General features: G+C 39.1%; 1 protein-coding gene across 4 annotated transcripts in view; it reads right to left on the bottom strand.

The window, feature by feature from the left end:
- LOC117341194 (beta-1,3-galactosyltransferase 5-like) overlaps positions 1-18,510 on the bottom strand; it is a 31,626-nt gene extending 13,116 nt beyond the window's left edge. The window contains exon 1 of one of the 4 annotated variants that reach the window (XM_033903051.1): positions 18,365-18,510. The gene's annotated coding sequence lies outside the window, so the exon portion shown is untranslated. Of the gene's footprint in view, positions 1-10,096; positions 10,292-14,277; positions 14,391-15,343; positions 15,498-18,364 lie in introns of those variants that run through there. The other 3 variants (XM_033903052.1, XM_033903053.1, XM_033903049.1) reach the window with 3 other exon arrangements.
- Between the last annotated feature and the right edge of the window lie 6,409 nt (positions 18,511-24,919).

Raw genomic sequence — 24,919 nt, 5'->3', positions numbered from 1 at the left:
CATCTGACCATTCTGTCCTTTCTCCTAACACCTGACAATACTGTCCTCTCTCCTAACACCTGACCATTCTGTCCTCTCTCCTAACACCTGACTATACTGTCCTCTCTCCTAACAACTGACCATACTATCCTCTCTCCTAACACCTGACAATACTGTCCTCTCTCCTAACACCTGACCATTCTGTCCTCTCTCCTAACACCTGACTATACTGTCCTCTCTCCTAACAACTGACCATACTGTCCTCTCTCCTAACACCTGACCATTCTGTCCTCTCTCCTAACACATGACTATTCTGTCCTCTCTCCTAAAACATGACTATTCTGTCCTCTCTCCTAACACCTGAACATACTGTCCTCTCTCCTAACAACTGACAAAACTGTCCTCTCTCCTAACATCTAACCATTCTGTCCTCTCTCGTAACACCTGACCATTCTGTCCTCTCTCCTAACACCTTACCATACTGTCCTCTCTCCTAACACCTGACAATACTGTCCTCTCTCCTAACATCTGACCATGCTGTCCTCTCTCCTAACACCTGACCATTCTGTCCTCTCTCCTAACACCTGACTATTCTGTCCTCTCTCCTAACACCTGACAATACTGTCCTCTCTCCTAACACCTGACAATACTGTCCTCTCTCCTAACACCTGACAATACTGTCCTCTCTCCTAACACCTGACCATTCTGTCCTCTCTCCTAACACCTGACAATACTGTCCTCTCTCCTAACACCTGACCATTCTGTCCTCTCTCCTAACACCTGACCATACTGTCCTCTCTCCTAACACCTGACAATACTGTCCTCTCTCCTAACACCTGACAATACTGTCCTCTCTCCTAACACCTGACCATTCTGTCCTCTCTCCTAACACCTGACCATTCTGTCCTCTCTCCTAACACCTGACCATTCTGTCCTCTCTCCTAACATCTGACAATACTGTCCTCCCCTAACATCTAACCATTCTGTCCTCTCTCGTAACACCTGACCATTCTGTCCTCTCTCCTAACACCTGACAATACTGTCCTCTCTCCTAACACCTGACAATACTGTCCTCTCTCCTAACATCTGACCATACTGTCCTCTTTCCTAACATCTGACTATACTGTCCTCTCTCCTAACAACTGGCCATTCTGTCCTCTCTCCTAACACTTATGTCCTCTCTCCTAACACTAATGTCCTCTCTCCTAACACTAATGTCCTCTCTCCTAACATCTGACGATACTGTCCTCTCTCCTAACATCTGACGATACTGCCCTCTCTCCTAACACCTGGCGATTCTGTCCTCTCTCCTAACACCTGACCATATTGTCCTCACTCCTAACACCTGACTATTCTGTCCTCTCTCCTAACACCTGACAATACTGTCCTCTCTCCTAACACCTGACAATACTGTCCTCTCTCCTAACACTTGACAATACTGTCCTCTCTCCTAACACCTGACCATTCTGTCCTCTCTCCTAACACCTGGCAATACTGTCCTCTCTCCTAACACCTGACAATACTGTCCTCTCTCCTAACACCTGACCATTCTGTCCTCTCTCCTAACACCTGACAATACTGTCCTCTCTCCTACCATCTGACAATACTGTCCTCTCTCCTAACACCTGACCATACTGTCCTCTCTCCTAACACCTGACCATTCTGTCCTCTCTCCTAACACCTGACAATACTGTCCTCTCTCCTAACATCTGACAATACTGTCCTCTCTCCTAACACCTGACCATACTGTCCTCTCTCCTAACATCTGACAATACTGTCCTCTCTCCTAACACCTGACAATACTGTCCTCTCTCCTAACACCTGACCATTCTGTCCTCTCTCCTAACACCTGACCATACTGTCCTCTCTCCTAACATCTGACCATACTGTCCTCTCTCCTAACACCTGACAATACTGTCCTCTCTCCTAACACCTGACCATTCTGTCCTCTCTCCTAACACCTGACTATACTGTCCTCTCTCCTAACACCTGACCATACTGTCCTCTCTCCTAACACCTGACCATTCTGTCCTCTCTCCTAACACCTGACTATTCTGTCCTCTCTCCTAAACACTGACCATTCTGTCCTCTCTCCTAACACCTGACAATACTGTCCTCTCTCCTAACATCTAACAATACTGTCCTCTCTCCTAACACCTAACCATTCTGTCCTCTCTCCTAACACCTGACCATTCTGTCCTCTCTCCTAACACCTGACCATACTGTCCTCTCTCCTAACACCTGACAATACTGTCCTCTCTCCTAACACCTGACCATACTGTCCTCTCTCCTAACACCTGACCATTCTGTCCTCTCTCCTAACACATGACATATCTGTCCTCTCTCCTAACACCTGACAATACTGTCCTCTCTCCTAACACCTGACCATACTGTCCTCTCTCCTAACACCTGACAATACTGTCCTCTCTCCTAACACCTGACAATACTGTCCTCTCTCCTAACACCTGACCATTCTGTCCTCTCTCCTAACACCTGACTATTCTGTCCTCTCTCCTAACACCTGACCATTCTGTCCTCTCTCCTAACATCTGACAATACTGTCCTCCCCTAACATCTAACCATTCTGTCCTCTCTCGTAACACCTGACCATTCTGTCCTCTCTCCTAACACCTGACAATACTGTCCTTTCTCCTAACACCTGACAATACTGTCCTCTCTCCTAACATCTGACCATACTGTCCTCTTTCCTAACATCTGACTATACTGTCCTCTCTCCTAACAACTGGCCATTCTGTCCTCTCTCCTAACACTTATGTCCTCTCTCCTAACACTAATGTCCTCTCTCCTAACACTAATGTCCTCTCTCCTAACATCTGACGATACTGTCCTCTCTCCTAACATCTGACGATACTGCCCTCTCTCCTAACACCTGGCGATTCTGTCCTCTCTCCTAACACCTGACCATATTGTCCTCACTCCTAACACCTGACTATTCTGTCCTCTCTCCTAACACCTGACAATACTGTCCTCTCTCCTAACACCTGACAATACTGTCCTCTCTCCTAACACTTGACAATACTGTCCTCTCTCCTGACACCTGACCATTCTGTCCTCTCTCCTAACACCTGGCAATACTGTCCTCTCTCCTAACACCTGACAATACTGTCCTCTCTCCTGACACCTGACCATTCTGTCCTCTCTCCTAACACTTGACAATACTGTCCTCTCTCCTACCATCTGACAATACTGTCCTCTCTCCTAACACCTGACTATACTGTCCTCTCTCCTGACACCTGACCATTCTGTCCTCTCTCCTAACACTTGACAATACTGTCCTCTCTCCTAACATCTGACAATACTGTCCTCTCTCCTAACACCTGACCATACTGTCCTCTCTCCTAACATCTGACCATTCTGTCCTCTCTCTCCTAACACCTGACAATACTGTCCTCTCTCCTAACACCTGACCATTCTGTCCTCTCTCCTAACACCTGACTATACTGTCCTCTCTCCTAACAACTGACCATACTATCCTCTCTCCTAACACCTGACAATACTGTCCTCTCTCCTAACACCTGACCATTCTGTCCTCTCTCCTAACACCTGACTATACTGTCCTCTCTCCTAACAACTGACCATACTGTCCTCTCTCCTAACACCTGACCATTCTGTCCTCTCTCCTAACACCTGGCGTCCTCTCTCCTAAAACATGACTATTCTGTCCTCTCTCCTAACACCTGAACATACTGTCCTCTCTCCTAACAACTGACAAAACTGTCCTCTCTCCTAACATCTAACCATTCTGTCCTCTCTCGTAACACCTGACCATTCTGTCCTCTCTCCTAACACCTTACCATACTGTCCTCTCTCCTAACACCTGACAATACTGTCCTCTCTCCTAACATCTGACCATGCTGTCCTCTCTCCTAACACCTGACCATTCTGTCCTCTCTCCTAACACCTGACCATTCTGTCCTCTCTCCTAACACCTGACAATACTGTCCTCTCTCCTAACACCTGACAATACTGTCCTCTCTCCTAACACCTGACAATACTGTCCTCTCTCCTAACACCTGACCATTCTGTCCTCTCTCCTAACACCTGACAATACTGTCCTCTCTCCTAACACCTGACCATTCTGTCCTCTCTCCTAACACCTGACCATACTGTCCTCTCTCCTAACACCTGACAATACTGTCCTCTCTCCTAACACCTGACAATACTGTCCTCTCTCCTAACACCTGACCATTCTGTCCTCTCTCCTAACACCTGACCATTCTGTCCTCTCTCCTAACACCTGACCATTCTGTCCTCTCTCCTAACATCTGACAATACTGTCCTCCCCTAACATCTAACCATTCTGTCCTCTCTCGTAACACCTGACCATTCTGTCCTCTCTCCTAACACCTGACAATACTGTCCTTTCTCCTAACACCTGACAATACTGTCCTCTCTCCTAACATCTGACCATACTGTCCTCTTTCCTAACATCTGACTATACTGTCCTCTCTCCTAACACCTGACCATTCTGTCCTCTCTCCTAACACCTGACCATTCTGTCCTCTCTCCTAACACCTGACCATACTGTCCTCTCTCCTAACACCTGACCAATCTGTCCTCTCTCCTAACACCTGACCATACTGTCCTCTCTCCTAACACCTGACAATACTGTCCTCTCTCCTAACACCTGACCATACTGTCCTCTCTCCTAACACCTGACCATACTGTCCTCTCTCCTAACACCTGACCATTACTGTCCTCTCTCCTAACACCTGACAATACTGTCCTCTCTCCTAACACCTGACCATACTGTCCTCTCTCCTAACACCTGACCATACTGTCCTCTCTCCTAACACCTGACAATTCTGTCCTCTCTCCTAACACCTGACAATACTGTCCTCTCTCCTAACACCTGACCATTCTGTCCTCTCTCCTAACACCTGACCATTCTGTCCTCTCTCCTAACACCTGACCATACTGTCCTCTCTCCTAACACCTGACAATACTGTCCTCTCTCCTAACACCTGACCATTCTGTCCTCTCTCCTAACACCTGACTATACTGTCCTCTCTCCTAACAACTGACCATACTGTCCTCTCTCCTAACACCTGACCATTCTGTCCTCTCTCCTAACACATGACTATTCTGTCCTCTCTCCTAAAACATGACTATTCTGTCCTCTCTCCTAACACCTGAACATACTGTCCTCTCTCCTAACAACTGACAAAACTGTCCTCTCTCCTAACATCTAACCATTCTGTCCTCTCTCGTAACACCTGACCATTCTGTCCTCTCTCCTAACACCTTACCATACTGTCCTCTCTCCTAACACCTGACAATACTGTCCTCTCTCCTAACATCTGACCATGCTGTCCTCTCTCCTAACACCTGACCATTCTGTCCTCTCTCCTAACACCTGACTATTCTGTCCTCTCTCCTAACACCTGACAATACTGTCCTCTCTCCTAACACCTGACAATACTGTCCTCTCTCCTAACACCTGACAATACTGTCCTCTCTCCTAACACCTGACCATTCTGTCCTCTCTCCTAACACCTGGCAATACTGTCCTCTCTCCTAACACCTGACCATTCTGTCCTCTCTCCTAACACCTGACCATACTGTCCTCTCTCCTAACACCTGACAATACTGTCCTCTCTCCTAACACCTGACAATACTGTCCTCTCTCCTAACACCTGACCATTCTGTCCTCTCTCCTAACACCTGACTATTCTGTCCTCTCTCCTAACACCTGACCATTCTGTCCTCTCTCCTAACATCTGACAATACTGTCCTCCCCTAACATCTAACCATTCTGTCCTCTCTCGTAACACCTGACCATTCTGTCCTCTCTCCTAACACCTGACAATACTGTCCTTTCTCCTAACACCTGACAATACTGTCCTCTCTCCTAACATCTGACCATACTGTCCTCTCTCCTAACATCTGACTATACTGTCCTCTCTCCTAACAACTGGCCATTCTGTCCTCTCTCCTAACACTTATGTCCTCTCTCCTAACACTAATGTCCTCTCTCCTAACACTAATGTCCTCTCTCCTAACATCTGACGATACTGTCCTCTCTCCTAACATCTGACGATACTGCCCTCTCTCCTAACACCTGGCGATTCTGTCCTCTCTCCCAACACCTGACCATATTGTCCTCACTCCTAACACCTGACTATTCTGTCCTCTCTCCTAACATCTGACGATACTGCCCTCTCTCCTAACATCTGACGATACTGTCCTCTCTCCTAACACCTGACCATATTGTCCTCACTCCTAACACCTGACTATTCTGTCCTCTCTCCTAACATCTAACCATATTGTCCTCACTCCTAACACCTGACCATACTGTCCTCTCTCCTAACATCTAACCATATTGTCCTCACTCCTAACACCTGACCATACTGTCCTCTCTCCTAACACCTGACAATACTGTCCTCTCTCCTAAGACTTGGCCATTTTGTCCGTCTTTACATCTCGAACATTTACAGTAGTAACACCACGTACAGTTACAGTAGTAACATCTCGTACAGTTACAGTAGTAACACCTCGCACAGTTACAGTAGTAACACCTCGTACAGTTACAGTAGTAACACCACGTACAATTACTGTAGTAACACCACGTACAGTTACAGTAGTAACACATCGTACAGTTACAGTAGTAACACATCGTACAGTTACAGTAGTAACACCTCGTACAGTTACAGTAGTAATACCACGTACAGTTACAGTAGTAACACATCGTACAGTAACAGTAGTAACACATCGCACAGTTACAGTAGTAACACATCGTACAGTTACAGTAGTAACACCACGTACAGTTACAGTAGTAACCCCTCGTACAGTTACGGTAGTAACACCACGGACAGTTACGGTTATAACACCTCGTACAGTAGTAACACCACGTACAGTTACAGTAGTAACACCTCGTCTATTTATAGTAGTAACATCTCGTACAGTTACGGTAGTAACACCACGTACAGTTAGAGTAGTAACACCTCGTACAATTATTGTAGTAACACCACGTACAGTTACAGTAGTAACACCTCGTACAGTTACAGTAGTAACACCACGTACAGTTACAGTAGTAACAAATCGTACAGTTACAGAAGTAACACCACGTACAGTTACAGAAGTAACATCTCCTACAGTTACAGTAGTAACACCTCGTACAGTTACTGTAGTAACACCATGTACAGTTACAGTAGTAACACCTCGTAGAGTTACAGTAGTAACATCTCGTACAATTACTGTAGTAACACCACGTACATTTAAAGTAGTAACACCTCGTACAGTTACAGTAGTAACACCTCGTACAGTTACAGTAGTAACACCACGTACATTTAAAGTAGTAACACCTCGTACAGTTACAGTAGTAACACCACGTACAGTTACTGTAGTAACACCTCGTACAGTAGTAACACCACGTACAGTTACAGTAGTAACACCTCGTACAGTTACAGTAGTAACACCTCGTACAGTTACAGTAGTAACACCACGTACAGTTACAGTAGTAACACCTCGTACAGTAGTAATACCACGTACATTTACTGTAGTAACACCACGTACAGTTACAGTAGTAATACCTCGTATAGTTACAGTAGTAACACCATGTACAGTTACTGTAGTAATACCACGTACAGTTAGAGTAGTAACACCACGTACAGTTACAGTAGTAATACCACGTACAGTTAGAGTAGTTACACCACGTACAGTTAGAGTAGTAACACCACGTACAGTTAGAGTAGTTACACCACGTACAGTTAGAGTAGTAACACCTCGTACAGCTACAGTAGTAACATCTTGTACAGTAGTAATACCACGTACAGTTACAGTAGTAACACCACGTACAGTTACAGTAGTAACATCTCGTACAGTTACAGTAGTAACACCACGTACAATTACAGTAGTAACACCTCGTACAGTTACAGTAGTAATACCACGTAGTTACAGTAGTAACACCTCGTACAGTTACAGTAGTAACACCTCGTACAGTTACAGTAGTAACACCTCGTACAGTTACAGTAGTAAAATCTCGTACAGTTACAGTAGTAACATCTCGGACAGTTACAGTAGTAACACTTCGTACAGTTACAGTAGTAACACCTCGTACAGTTACAGTAGTAACATCACGTACAGTTACAGTAGTAACACCTCGTACAGTAGTAACACCACGTACAGTAACAGTAGTAACACCACGTACAGTTACAGTAGTAACACATCGTACATTTACAGTAGTAATACCACGTACAGTTACAGTAGTAACACCTTGTACAGTTACAGTAGTAACACTTCGTACAGTTACAGTAGTAACACCACGTAGTTACAGTAGTAACACCACGTACAGTTACAGTAGTAATACCACGTACAGTTACCGTAGTAACACCTTGTACAGTTACTGTAGTAACACCACGTACAGTTACAGTAGTAACACCTCGTACAGTTACAGTAGTAATACCACGTACAGTTACAGTAGTAACACCTCGTACAGTTACTGTAATAACACCACGTACAGTTACAATAGTAACACCACGTACAATTACAGTAGTAACACCACGTACAGTTACTGTAGTAACACCAAGTACAGTTACAGTAGTAACACCTCGTACAGTTACAATAGTAACACCACGTACAGTTACAATAGTAACACCACGTACAGTTACAATAGTAACAATATGTACAGTTACAGTAGTACCACCACGTATATTTACTGTAGTAACAACACGTACAGTTACTGTAGTAACACCACGTAGTTACAGTAGTAACACCACGTACAGTTACAGTAGTAACACCTTTACAGTAGTAACACCTCGTACAGTTACAGTAGTAACACCTCGTACAGTTATAGTAATAACACCACGTACAATTACTGTAGTAACACCACGTACAATTACTGTAGTAACATATCGTACAGTTACAGTAGTAACACCTCGTACAGTTACAGTAGTAACACCACGTACAGTTACAGTAGTAACACCTCGTACAGTTACAATAGTAACACCTCGTACAGTTACAGTAATAACTCCTCGTACAGTTACTGTAGTAACACCACGTACAGTTACAGTAGTAACACCTCGTACAGTTACAGTAGTAACACCACGTACAGCTACAGTAGTAACACCACGTACAGTTACAGTAGTAACACCTCGTACAGTTACAATAGTAACTCCTCGTACAGTAACTGTAGTAACACCACGTACAGTTACAGTAGTAACACCTCGTACAGTTACAGTAGTAACACCACGTACAGTTACAGTAGTAACACCTCGTACAGTTACAGTAGTAACACCTCGTACAGTTACAGTAGTAACACCACGTACAGTTACAGTAGTAACACCTCGTACAGTTACAGTAGTAACACCTCGTACAGTTACAGTAGTAACACCTCGTACAGTTACAGTAGTAACATCTCGTACAGTTACAGTAGTAACACCTCGTACAGTTACAGTAGTAACATCTCGGACAGTTACAGTAGTAACACCTCGTACAGTTACAGTAGTAACACCTCGTACAGTTACAGTAGTAACACCTCGTACAGTAGTAACACCTCGTACAGTAGTAACACCTCGTACAGTAGTAACACCACGTACAGTAACAGTAGTAACACCTCGTACAGTTACAGTAGTAACATCTCGTACAGTAGTAACACCACCTACAGTTACAGTAGTAACACCTTGTCTATTTACAGTAGTTACTGAACTTTGTGTCTTCTGAATTCACAGAGACAAAATTGGAGCTCTTTTTTTGTGGAGGTAGGTAACTTAACACATGGCGCCCGGACTTAACATAAACCTACACTAGACCGTAACAGCTTACGCTCATCCCCTCGTCGATGATCAATATTACCCTGGAATAAGACGGTAATCTAACTATGTATATCAATATTCTGTAATATAATAAACACAATATTTTTCAAACTCTTTCATGTACACTGCATAGATGTTATAGAGTTGGCGTTATAGTACCTACAAAGCTCTGACTTAATTATCCTTTAAACAAATATTATCTCAACACACTATATCTCCTAATCGTACATTTAACAACTACAAATCAACACTGTATCATTATATGTGTGAAAATTCCAACGACAATCATTGTAAACACACTCCCCAGAGATTTGTAACCGAAACGTCCGGTCATGATACCTTACCTCGCATATTGACGGTTTGTTTAACATGTCGTTTCCAATTAAGCCGCCCCGAAGGTATACATATAAGTACTGTCCTTCCGACATAATAACGTTACGTTTTCCCTTGTCCAAAACTGAAGAAAAGTCCATGGGGCCCAATTCGGCCCAGAGTACCGGAGCAATTGGAAGTGCCATTACGATTTTTTCATTTAAAGTCAGTGAAGCGTATCCAAGTCTGAGTATAACAATAGCCCAGGACTTCCTATAGTTAACAGTATGGGAGCGTGTATACCTGTGTTGTCGTCATTGGCGAGTCAGTCTAAAGCGACTATTACTGTAAAAGCCACTGTTGGAAAATATCATCAGGCGTAATATTTTCAAAATATATTATAAGATTCAGGCTTTCTCATAATTATAGAAACTAAAAATGTTCTCAAACGTGTTCTGTAAATACCCCATGGGGTCAGTACAGAACAGTAAAATTACAATTTAAAAGTTTCTACACGAATGCTTATTACGACGCCTTCCGGACTCGTCTTTGGTACCACGTGACTCGTTTCGTGTTTCTCCGTGTAACATTCTTTACAAACATCAGTCGAGGTAAACGGTGGTTTTTAAACTGATAAAAATGTATTCATAGGATATCTTTATAGGCTTGTGCATCTCTATATCTTGAACGCGTTTCACTGTTTATAAGAAGAAATAACCGTTATGGTTATGTTCGCTTAAGAATTTACTTCATTCTCTTCATAATGATTAAGAATAAATATTACAATGCATTTCATGAACTTAAAAACAAATTTGAAAACATTAAAACTTGATAGCGTCAAAAAGTGCGGGAATCAGTAATGACGTCATCTCTTTGTGACGTTCCTCCACGTCAACTTGACGACGCCATTTTGAAAGGACTGATCAACGCAATTTAAGCGTTTTCTTCTGTTATAGGAGAATATGTGCATGAAAAGCTAACGTCAAGTGAGTATTTTGTGAAAAAAACTAGTCTGAGCATTTCCGAAATACAGCAAAATAACCAATTTATCTATCTCCACTTCAGTTGGAAAAATTGGCAATTTCAACGAGGTGAATACAAAGGTCCGCTCTGATTGGTCAAAAACGGAAAAACCTATATTTTCACTGCAAAATCTTTTTATTAGTTTGATAAATTTCTTTATTGCATTTTTGCCAGTGAAATATAGAAATTTATCAAACTAATAAAACTTATATTTTCACTGCAGCGATGAGCAGTGAAAATATAAGATTTTGCAGTGAAAATATAAGTTTTGCAGTGAAAATATTTTCGTTTTTGACCAATCAGAGCGAACCCTTGTATTCACCTCGTTGAAACTTGCCGATTTTTCAAACCGAAGCGGAAATAGATAAATTGGTTATTTTGCTGTATTTCTGAAATTTTCAGACTAGTTTTTGACAAAATACTCACTTGACGTTAGCTATTCATGTACAGATTCTACTATAACAGCAAAAAACGCCTAAGTTGCGTTGATAAGTCTTTTCAAAATGGCGCCGTCAAGTTGACGTGGAGGAACGTCACAAAGAGATGACGTCATTACTGATTCCCGCACTTTTTGACGCTATTAATTTGTAATGTTTTTAATTTTCTTTCTAAAATGCAATAAAAAGAAAATTGAATGGTTTCCCGTTAAATATAACATATATTTCACGAGTATGACAGAATATTTCGATATTTTTCACTCGTGCTTCGCACTCGTGAAAATATCGATATTCTGTCATACTCGTGAAATGTATGTTATATTTAACGGGAAACCATTCAATATCCTCTATATATTTCACTGGCAAAAATGCAATAAATACTTGTATTCAATTGTGGTGATCAAAGTTGGAGAATCAGATATATTTTAAATTCATAAATACATTGATGGAGGTCAAACAATGGAAAATATAGATCGGATAAATACACATATTAAAAAAAAGTCAGTATCATTAGTATTGATAAAGGATTGGAATTTAATTACATTAGTTCTCGTACAGAGGTAATCTCATTAGAATTTCTTTTACTTGTATCCTAAATACATTCTAACAGATAGTCAAACTCCTTTGCAAGACCAGTAACTAATCAGAGGAAAAACTCCAAGTTCTCCGTATACCATAAAAACGAAGTGTACTTCTTTATAAAGTAAAATGATACCAAACTATAAATGTACACTTTCTACAGTTTCTAGATTAGCGTATCCCAATACTTCACAGATTCTAGATTAGCGTATCTCATACTTCACAGATTCTAGATTAGTGTATCTCATACTTCACAGCCTCATGATTAGCGTATCTCATACTTCACAGTTTCTAGATTAGCGTATCCCAATACTTTATAGCTTCTCGATTAGCGTATCCCAATACTTCACAGATTCTAGATTAGCGTATCTCATACTTCACAACCTCTAGATTAGCGTATCCCAATACTTCACAGATTCTAGATTAGCGTATCTCATACTTCACAACCTCTAGATTAGCGTATCTCATACTTCACAGATTCTAGATTAGCGTATCTCATACTTCACAGCCTCTAGATTAGCGTATCCCAATACTTCACAGATTCTAGATTAGCGTATCTCATACTTCACAACCTCTAGATTAGCGTATCCCAATACTTCACAGATTCTAGATTAGCGTATCTCATACTTCACAGATTCTAGATTAGCGTATCCCAATACTTCACAGATTCTAGATTAGCGTATCTCATACTTCACAGATTCTAGATTAGCGTATCTCATACTTCACAACCTCATGATTAGCGTATCCCCATACTTCACAGTTTCTAGACTAGCTTATCCCCATACTTCACAGTTTCTAGATTAGCGTATCCCCATACTTCACAGTTTCTAGATTAGCGTATCCCCATACTTCACAACCTCTAGATTAGCGTATCCCCATACTTCACAGTTTCTAGACTAGCTTATCCCCATACTTCACAGTTTCTAGATTAGCTTATCCCCATACTTCACAGTTTCTAGACTAGCTTATCCCCATACTTCACAGTTTCTAGATTAGCGTATCCCAATACTTCACAGATTCTAGATTAGCGTATCTCATACTTCACAACCTCTAGATTAGCGTATCCCCATACTTCACAGTTTCTAGACTAGCTTATCCCCATACTTCACAGTTTCTAGACTAGCTTATCCCCATACTTCACAGTTTCTAGACTAGCTTATCCCCATACTTCACAGTTTCTAGACTAGCTTATCCCCATACTTCACAGTTTCTAGACTAGCTTATCCCCATACTTCACAGTTTCTAGACTAGCTTATCCCCATACTTCACAGTTTCTAGACTAGCTTATCCCCATACTTCACAGTTTCTAGACTAGCTTATCCCCATACTTCACAGTTTCTAGACTAGCTTATCCCCATACTTCACAGTTTCTAGACTAGCGTATCCCCATACTTCACAGTTTCTAGACTAGCGTATCCCCATACTTCACAGTTTCTAGACTAGCGTATCCCCATACTTCACTGTTTTAGATTAGCGTTTCTCCATACTTCACAGTTTCTAGATTAGCATATCCCCATACTGCACAACCGTACACTAAGATAGCTTTTACTATTTAATCAAACACATCGTAAACACATCGTACTGACAAATTACTACCATTTCTATTATAGTCTACCTATCTATGTTATCTCTCCTTATACATGTATTAATATCTTAGTATCTATAAAAACTTCTGCGTTAAAATAACAGCCCTTAAAGATAAGTTCTAACCAGCTCAATTTCATTTAAAGTAGAAAAATTATGAAATGACCCTTTGTAAAAACAACATATATCGTTTTACTTTAAGTTTCCGACGTCTACAACTCAATCTTCAAAGGTACCGAACTGTCTCTGGAAATCTTGTGGACATTCGAAGAATAGAGTTACGTCCACATTGAGCAACACAAACATTTTCATTTAACATACATCTAGATGTTCCCGAATTTTCCCCACAATTTGCTCCTAGCGCGTTATTTTGACACATTGAATAGACAAGATTATTCAAGTACAGGTTGAATAAAATCGTGAGAGATTTTTCAACTTGCCACTATTCATTTTCCCTTGTGAAATAGTCAGATTTTTCAACGTTAATAGAATTCTAGACGTGATACATATTGAAAACAATATTAAATCTTTTGACATTAATTTGTGAAAACTATATAATGACCATGGCGGTACTGAAAGGTTGTACTTACAATAGGCGAGTCGACAAGCACAGCCATTATGTGTTTGGGAGAACTGGAGAGAGGCATTCCCGCCAGGCGTCCAGACTGGAGCCACTTCCGGGTGTCCGGCCTAATAACCCACGACGCTAACAACTGAGCCAAGGGAGCATGCTCCGTTGAGCCGAGTAGGGAGACAATGTACAGGTACAAGCAATGCTATCCGCTCGATTTACGTCTTTGTTATTAATATAGATAAACATACTCCCCACAATACCATGACGAATGTTTATAGTTATCATCTCACTTGGTATTGTTCTATTTCCGTGTACGATATACATTGTACCCAATCTGTTCCGGTATTGTGAATTGTCTTCCGGTTTAGCTTGAATCGTTAATATAATAATTACGCTTCGGAAATTTCAATGAGTGTTAGTGACATTAATGTTTTGAAGGGGCATTCCTTCGTTTAAATAATGTTTAGGTCGTCAAAATTAAACTTACTGGAAAATATGTATTTTTTCCAAATAGTGAAAGTCATAATCTTTACAAAAAGTTTTTTTAGTATCGAGTCATGAAAACTCTTAATTCGACCCGAAGTATCACTCATTACCACAAAGACATATACGATACGCCTTTTCCCTGTACATTTCGGCGTTATTTCATTACATGTAGGCAAAATCACTCATATAATCATCGTTTGGACTTATATGTCACCGATAGAAATTTTGCGTGTTTCTGATGTCCGAACGAAGGAGTGGCCCTTTGACTTGATGGTCTTGATGAATACCTAAACCCCTAAACCCTTGTAGGAGCAGGGAGAGAATACGCCTGTTATATCTCACCCCACGTCGTAAGAGACAAGTAAGTAAGCCCCTTCCAAATCCAAAGGTTTATATTTTATCGACCTTTTAAAAATCTGATAAGGACCAACTAACTTCTGAATTCCTGCGACCTGACCTCGGGTTAACATTTTCATCATGTCTTCAACTATACAACACCGTCGTTGTGATAGAAAACACACACACACACACATATATATATATATATATATATATATATATCGAAACATCAATCATTTCCCCACATACAAACGTACCTGACTATCCAGGCATACATTTCAGCATACATCAACATTTGTAATGACCGCATTCACATGACCTGACGAGATCTCGCGTGACCCAGGGAATTCCTCATGCTGAACACAGTTTCCGGCGAGACTTTTCACTTTTTATGATCACGTGATTCACAATTTCTGGCGATGAACTCCCTCCTTTTTCTAAAAAATAACACAAGAAATGGCCCAGTTACTGTATGGCCCAGTTTGACCCTTGAACAGACTATTTAGTAACTGTATGGCCCAGGTTGACCCTTCAACAGATTATTTAGTAACTGTACGGCTCAGTTTGACCCTTGAACAGACTATTTAGTAAATGTACGGCCCAGTTGGACCTTCAACAGCCTATTTAGTAACTGTATGGCCCAGTTTGACCCTTCAACAGATTACTTAGTAACTGCATGGCCCAGTTTGACCCTTGAACAGATTACTTAGTAACTGTATGGCCCAGTTTGACCCTTCAACAGATTACTTAGTAACTGCATGGCCCAGTTGGACCTTCAACAGACTATTTAGTAACTGTATGGCCCAGTTTGACCCTTGAACAGACTATTTAGTAACTGTATGGCCCAGTTTGACCCTTCAACAGACTATTTAGTAACTGTATGGCCCAATTTGACCCTTGAACAGACTATTTAGTAACTGTATAGCCCAGTTTGACCCTTGAACATACTATTTAGTAAATGTATGGCCCAATTTGACCCTTCAACAGACTATTTAATTACTGTATGGCCCAGTTTCACCCTTCAACAGACTATGTAGTAACTGTATGGCCCAGTTTGACCCTTCAACAGACTATTTAGTAACTGTATGGTGGAGTTTGACCCTTCAACAGACTATTTAGTAACTGTATGGCCCAGTTTGACCCTTCAACAGACTATTTAGTAACTGTATGGCCCAGTTTGACCCTTCAACAGACTATTTAGTAACTGTATAGCCCAGTTTGACCCTTGAACATACTATTTAGTAAATGTATGGCCCAATTTGACCCTTCAACAGACTATTTAATTACTGTATGGCCCAGTTTGACCCTTCAACAGACTATGTAGTAACTGTATGGCCCAGTTTGACCCTTCAACAGACTATTTAGTAACTGTATGGCCCAGTTTGACCCTTGAACAGACTATTTAGTAACTGTATGGCCCAGTTTGACCCTTCAACATATTATTTAGTTACTGTATGGCCCAGTTTGACCCTTCAACATATTATTTAGTAACTGTATGGCCCAGTTTGACCATTCAACAGACTATTTAGTAACTGTATGGCCCAGTTTGACCCTTCAACATATTATTTAGTAACTGTATGGCCCAGTTTGACCCTCCAACATATTATTTAGTAACTGTATGGCCCAGTTTGACCTTTCAACAGACTATTTAGTAACTGTATGGCCCAGTTTGACCTTTCAACAGACTATTTAGTAACTGTATGGCCCAGTTTGACCCTTGAACAGACTATTTAGTAACTGTATGGCCCAGTTTGACCCTTCAACAGACTATTTAGTAACTGTATGGCCCAGTTTGACCCTTGAACAGACTATTTAGTAACTGTATGGCCCAGTTTGACCCTTGAACAGACTATTTAGTAACTGTATGGCCCAGTTTGACCCTTCGACAGACTAATTAGTAACCGTATGTCCCAGTTTGACCCTTCAACAGACTAATTAGTAACTTTATGGACGAGTTTGACCCTAGTATTACCGATGACAAGAACTTGAAATGAGGAAAGGAAGGCCTCCTTCGTGAGGACACCAGATTTTCCGGATACTGATCCCGGGGATTCTCAGCCATGACAATCCTGTCAAACTGCCGGAGTAATACAACTTTTTTACCTTAAAAATCAATAGATGTCATCATTAATTAAATGTATTTAAATTTACCCGCTAGAGACTCTGGCATAGGCTCAACTGATCGAGAAGTTCTCTCTAGCGATATATTACGGCTTGTATTTCCCAAGATAAGATAAATATATGTTTAAGCTTGACTAAGCCCCAGTGTTATTGAATTCATGAATTACAAGACATTGTATATCATGTTCCTTGCCTGGTTTTCAGAAAGTTCTCTCGATTAGAGCCGCAATCAGGAGATATTGGACATGCTGGTTACCAAGAACACCGAGGAGTATCGCATAAAACCGTAGTATGTGGACCGAGGAGTATCGCATACAACCGTAGTATGTGGATTTTCTTTCATTGTAATGAGATACAAGCACATGATGTCATTTGACTGGTCGAGCATGATTTTTTTCTGGTAAATTTTCAAAATATCGATTCGAGATAACACGTCTGGTATCATATCCAGCCATCTTTGTTATTACTCCGAACGCCTTAAAACGGAATCTCTGATTGGCTTAATAAACATGAACGTAGAATGTTCGTCATGATCCATCGTTACGACTTAATCTCCTGTTGAATATAAAGTCATGTGACAGATGTTTTTATCCGATCCATACATATACCTACGTTATAAAGTACCGCAGACTTTATATTCTCCCGGAAACAAACGTCAAAATGAGACTCTGTGGTAGGTTTGTTGATTCATCAAACTGAAAACAATTCTTACACGACTTACATTTGTATCAATGTCAATCAATGTTTTGTACAAGGCCTGAATCTAAATAATCAACTATCTTGTTATCAACTACATTGGCCATGTGCATACCTTGAAATCAGTAATAAGACCACGTGACCAATGTTCTTATATAATTGTATAAATGCACCGTCATTATTATATTGTAAACAAAGGAATATATTGTCCTTTTCAGTGACATTCTGGCGCCAAGTATTCAATTTTTAACAATGTCTATCGCTGGAAACGTAAAGATTAAACGTCCCGTTATATCGATTTCAGTACGACAATAATATTATGTTAGCATTCGGCATATTATGTATCTAACTGGAATAACGTCTCAGGAGGCGTGAAGCTTGGCTATATTACAATGATGGTATCACTATAATATTACCACACCTTGATCAGCCCGACCTCAATATAAAACATCTTTACTCACCTGTCATACGGCGTCTAAGTATTCTACATTGACGTACACACTTTTAGCAGGCGTGTGTGATTTTTCAGCACTTTACGTTACAACCAACTGTCACAGTCCTTATTTGATTTTATGAAAACAATGGTCAATTGGTAAGAGCAGAATGTGTCGTTATTGATTACCAGGTGAGTTTCGATCGATAAGCAGGCAGGTTAGATACCCGGGGCACATGTATCTCACGTGACATTGTGGTCAAACCTCGATTAGAGTCACTCTCAGCAAGGATACAATAATATAGTAGCAAAGATTGGTACATAGAAGCAATGATAAGCATAACAAGGAAGCATGTATACAAAAAAAAAATCTATGTAATTATAGTATAAATGTTCCTCCTAACCCACAGCAAATAGTACTAGTGCATCCTATGATATTGTATACTAAGAGGTATATATACCCTAAACACAGATCTGACTGTCGTCTATTGATAGTTACCGCACTCGTAATATAACATGGGAAAATTATCGAATTTCACACATGAATGTTTTTTGTTTGCCTCAGGATGAGAGATGTGATTCCACCTTTCGCTGTCTTTGTTGGACGGTCTATTGTCCAGCTTGACCTAGAAAATATTAGCCCAGTTCACAACCTTTATTTGTCAACAAAACGGACAACAGATGAACCTTTCTTCACGTCATTAGAACACTTGAACTCTTCTAAAGATAACTGCGGAAGTCAATTTCATAATTGTTTTCTCTCTTGTTTTTGAAATTGTCATCTTCTTATTCATCTTTTTAAAACCCAATTTATTGCGTCCCGAAGAAACTCAATTTCGCTCCGCCTCCATGTTGAATGGAATACTGATTGCACATGCGCCGAAAACAAAATCACAAACGAGTAATGGCAATTGCACTAAGAAGCAAGGAGGACCACAAGTGTTGACATTTGTAAAAAATAAAGGAATTGAGCGTAAATCAGATTATGAAACGAATAAAGAGAAGTATTCCAATCGGAGACTGCATAGATAGTTGGAATTCTGTATAAAAAACGACAATGGAATGAATCACATGAGGAAATCGCAGAGTTTTTGTTGGAGAGACAAGTGTGTAACGTACACAAGTATTTAGTGTAACGTGCAGCCTGCTGAAATCTTTACTGAAAACTGTAAGCGTATGATGCGATTTAATCAATGGTTAAGATTTTTTCCCGTGATATGTATTGATTGTAGGTTGACTATTTATAGTTCATCAGCTTTAACTTATTGATAAATCATATTTGAAGCAATCCAGCTAAATGGGGCTGAAGGGGGTAACGCTAAGAAAGCGTTTCAGTTCGTGTGTAGCAGCATGTAGAGGATCGTGATATTTCGCTATGCATACTATTGAAATGTTTATTTTGTTATTATTTTCTTTTTGCATTAAAATCTCGGCATTTCAAATTTGTAGTTATGATAGGCAACATGCAGTATTTGTGCCAGCTTAAGTCCACCATATTTGTTTTCTTCTTTATGTAAATCTCTCCCAGAAGGCACTGCGATCAAGGTCACGTGTATGCAAAGGAGGTTATAATTTTTTTATGGTATAAATATTTCATTTCCCCCAGCAGGAAAAAAAACTATACATGTGTGTATACAATTATGGCTAAGCAATAATTGTATACACACATCTTTAATTGGTAGGAGACGAGTTGTATACATTACTATATTATTTAAGCATTGATGTCATTTTTTTTTAGTTTCATCGGGTATGAAACACAATTTTGTTTGCAAACTGTATTAATCCGCGTAGCGGATTCTTATAGAAGTTTGCAAACAAAATTTGTTTCATACCCCGATGAAACTAAAAAATAATTGACATCAACGCTTATAATTAATTTTTGAAAATGATTTTCTAATTTAAAACATGTTTTATGTACAATTTTACTGGTTTTAAATGGGGTTGTTTTTCTCAAAGCAATACGCAACGTCAATTGTCGTATTGTGACGTCACATTTTTCGCGCCATTCTCGGAATTTCTTTCATAGAAGAATGAAAAGAATTTTTCGACCAATCACATTTGAGTATTTACCATGAAAACAAAGAAAAATTAATTATAGAAGAATGAAAGGAATTGTTCGACCAATCACATTTGAGTATTTACCATGAAAACAAAGAAAAATCAATTATTGTTGTATACATTATTATATCATTGTTGTATACATCACTATATTATTATTGTATACATCACTATATCATTGTTGTATACATTACTATATCATTGTTGTATACATCACTATATCATTGTTGTATACATTACTATAATATTATTGTATACATCACTACTAGTATATCATTGTTGTATACATTACTATATCATTGTTGTATACATCACTATATTATTGTTGTATACATCACTATATCATTGTTGTATACATCACTATATCATTGTTGTATACATCACTATATCATTGTTGTATACATTACTATAATATTATTGTATACATCACTATATCATTGTTGTATACATCACTATATCATTGGTGTATACATCACTATATCATTGTTGTATACATCACTATATTATTGTTGTATATACATCACTATATCATTGTTGTATACATCACTATATTATTATTGTATACATCACTATATCATTGTTGTATACATCACTATATTATTGTTGTATATACATCACTATATCATTGTTGTATACATCACTATATTATTGTTGTATATACATCACTATATCATTGTTGTATACATCACTATATTATTGTTGTATACATCACTATATCATTGTTGTATACATTACTATAATATTATTGTATACATCACTATATCATTGTTGTATACATCACTATATCATTGGTGTATACATCACTATATCATTGTTGTATACATCACTATATTATTGTTGTATATACATCACTATATCATTGTTGTATACATCACTATATTATTATTGTATACATCACTATATCATTGTTGTATACATCACTATATTATTGTTGTATATACATCACTATATCATTGTTGTATACATCACTATATTATTGTTGTATACATCACTATATCATTGTTGTATACATCACTATATTATTGTTGTATACATCACTATATCATTGTTGTATACATCACTATATTATTATTGTATACATCACTATATCATTGTTGTATACATCACTATATTATTGTTGTATACATCACTATATCATTGTTGTATACATCACTATATCATTGTTGTATACATCACTATATCATTGTTGTATACATCACTATATTATTGTTGTATACATTACTATATTATTGCGGGCCGCGGTGACCGAGTGGTTAAGGTGTCCCGATACTTTATCACTAGCCCTCCACCTCTGGGTTGCAAGTTCGAAACCTACGTGGGGCAGTTGCCAGGTATTGACCGTAGGCCGGTGGTTTTTCTCCGGGAACTCCGGCTTTCCTCCATCGCCAAAACCTGGCACGTCTGAAATGACCATGGCTATTAATAGGACGTTAAACACAAACAAACCAAACCAAGCTATAGTATTGCAGTATGAGCTAACCACAGAAGTTTGTACTCACGAAATGATTTGTAATCTTGAAACCATGAAAGAAAGTACACGAGAACATTTCATAATACATAGTGTACACTCGAATTTGACATTCTTTTGAAATTTAATATTAAAAATCATGACATTTAATGAATTCTGTGCCTATTGCCCTTTCCCACTGGGATTTTGACATTTCTTCCGACCAACTTTAGTCACCTCCCAGATATCAACACTTTGGGTGTTTAGTACACGAGTCCTTGGAGGAGGAAACTGTTGTATGATACAATGATGGCATCTTGTGTGCCTCTTGTTAAATTCTTACAGGGCTTTCCGTGTATATTTTGATGCTTGTCTTTGTTTTATCTACTTTGAATCAAAATTAGGTTTCATTTATACTCATTCTGATAAGGATACGAAGTAAAACACCCAAAACGAACCATACTTTATATATCATGTAGTTTTTATATCGGATTAATCGCCTTATTCTATTAAATAATTCATCCTGCGTACGTGATAATTAATTTGTTTACGCATCAATTATTTATTTTTTTCTCGGTAACGCGGGTCAAAGTCCACATGGACCAGTCAGTGTCCGTTACTGGTCAGAACCGCGACCCAACACATAGTACCCACCCTGGATACATACAAACCAATATTGGTTCACGCTGTTGGTTCATGTTTATATCGACATTGACTTGACCTTGTCTGGTTCGATATTACATATTATTGTAACCTTCCAACAGCAGTCATCTGGTCAATACTAGCAAGTAAAATCAATAAATACCGACATCAAGCGACTGTCATAGATATAATCGCCCGCTATACCTGGCATCATATGGCTTGATCAGTACATTTATACTGTACTGAGGAGCTTAACCAATAAGAACCTTCATACCCAGCATCTGACTAGACAACACGTGGTTACTGCGCCTAATCCTGTACTCCCTTGATAACCTCAGACTTCCGATCAGTTTCTACCTTGGGAGAGAGCTTAATGTTGTTGGTGTAGGAATCAATTTTCTAACTAGAAACCTGTATTTGATATCGAGTATACTCTGACATATCAGTACTTGTATATTGAATTGTTACAGATTTATACCAAACTCACTACATCATAAACTGTTGTCATTAAAATTTCACACATCAAATTTAATACTGGCTGTCATAAACTAAGGTCTTTTTACATCCAATACTTTTATTTATTTTTATTTATTCATTTATGTATGCAGTTATTATACAAACGATATTGATTTTAATAGTGTTGTTTTTTATCCATCCACGTTCTTCCTCAAATAACATACATGTAATATCAATTCAGATGCTTAATTTTCCACATCGCTTGAGAACGTTAACCCTATATGTGTCATATATATTTGATGAGGACGGATTAATATGCATGATTGGCTGGATAATCCTAATAATTCTATCAATTTCATCAAACATGAAAAGATATATTAACTTGCAGAATTCTAATGCTCTTACTTTTTGTATAATTTATCCACATCAATGTGATTGATACTATGTTATATAATTGTTTTTTATATGCTAGTGTCTTGGTTTTCTTTAGCTGTCAAATGCGCGATTTCTACAGGTAAAATATATCGGGTAAATACGGCTGATTCCCTGAACGCCAACATTTTGAAATAACACCCTACTGGCTATGTTTGTACAGTAATTATAGTCTGTTCTGGTGAAGTCACTTTTGTTACCTGTGTTTTACCTGTGTATGTTACCTGTAATTTTGATTGAATTTCTCATCAAAATCAAATGCCAATATTCAATGAATATACTGCACAAAAATACAATATATTGGAATTAACTATGCACATGATAATTGTCAATACTTATTTAAACAATTTAATAATGATCAAATTATTAAATATCAATAATTATCAAATTAGTATTTATGAATGATTCGTTGAAATTGATATTAATTGATAATTCATTGAAATTAATATTAATTAATAATTCAATGAAATTGATATCATAAAATACCTTTGATAATTCTATCAATTTCATCAAACTAAAACTTATATCAAATACTTTGCTTTTTTCCTTAATACAAGTTATAATCAAAATGTTCTTTTTTCTCATTTGAACGCCTCTCTGATACCTGATATCTGATAACTGAAGATAATGATGTTGTTAAGTAAAAACCGCTCACTTTACTGAGATCAGTAAAAATGATGAGCTGTGTTAATGTAACCCATGCTACGGATGGCGTGACACTTGGATATTAAAACCGAAGCTACATGTATGTATCTATATAAACTTCAAAATTATCATCAGGACTTATCATTCCACTGTTTGCACTCATACCGTTATTACCATCTTTGGCTAATACTCAGTTAGACTTTAACTTTATTAGGAATAGGTTATGAGACAGATGTACACCATCAACATCGGGACAGACTCTTCACCGTCTTCCCGGGGACCAACATCAAGGGATGCTTTTCCATTTCACCCAATGCAACGACGACACTATAGGAGACTGGTTCGCCGCGCAGCTGTATTGCCACTTGTACCACTACACCAAGTAGAAGACGTAAGAGGACATCCAGGAAGCTGACCTACACATTGACGTTACGCCATTCACAGACTACGTTGTTGACCAGTGGATAGAGGGAGACAGTTGGGAACCACTACGACCACGACGGACCTGAAGGACGACCAACCACTTAGAAGCCTGGCACGGGAAACTCAAAAAGATTGTACACCATACACATCCTAACATCTTCACAATTATACGGACATTCAAGGACATACAGCCAGGCTACTAATGAGATAACTAGACTTCAACGTTGCGCTGGACCCCGACCCAGGAAATACAGAAACATTGACACTCGCCTTGTCCTTCAGAAACAGAGACTGGAGAACCATATAATATCCTACACCGACGCAGCCTCCGAATTTCTTCACTTAGGTTGTACTGATGTAACATGGACAAGGTTGTACTGATGTAACATGGACAAGGTTGTACTGATGTAACATGGACAAGGTTGTACTGATGTAACATGGACAAGGTTTTACTGATGTAACATGGACAAGGTTTTACTG

This window comes from Pecten maximus, chromosome 13 (genome assembly GCF_902652985.1).
Source record: "Pecten maximus chromosome 13, xPecMax1.1, whole genome shotgun sequence".
NCBI lineage: Eukaryota > Metazoa > Mollusca > Bivalvia > Pectinida > Pectinidae > Pecten > Pecten maximus.
The sequence above is the reverse complement of the archived record's forward strand: the minus strand, read 5'-3'. Positions and strand labels throughout refer to the sequence as shown.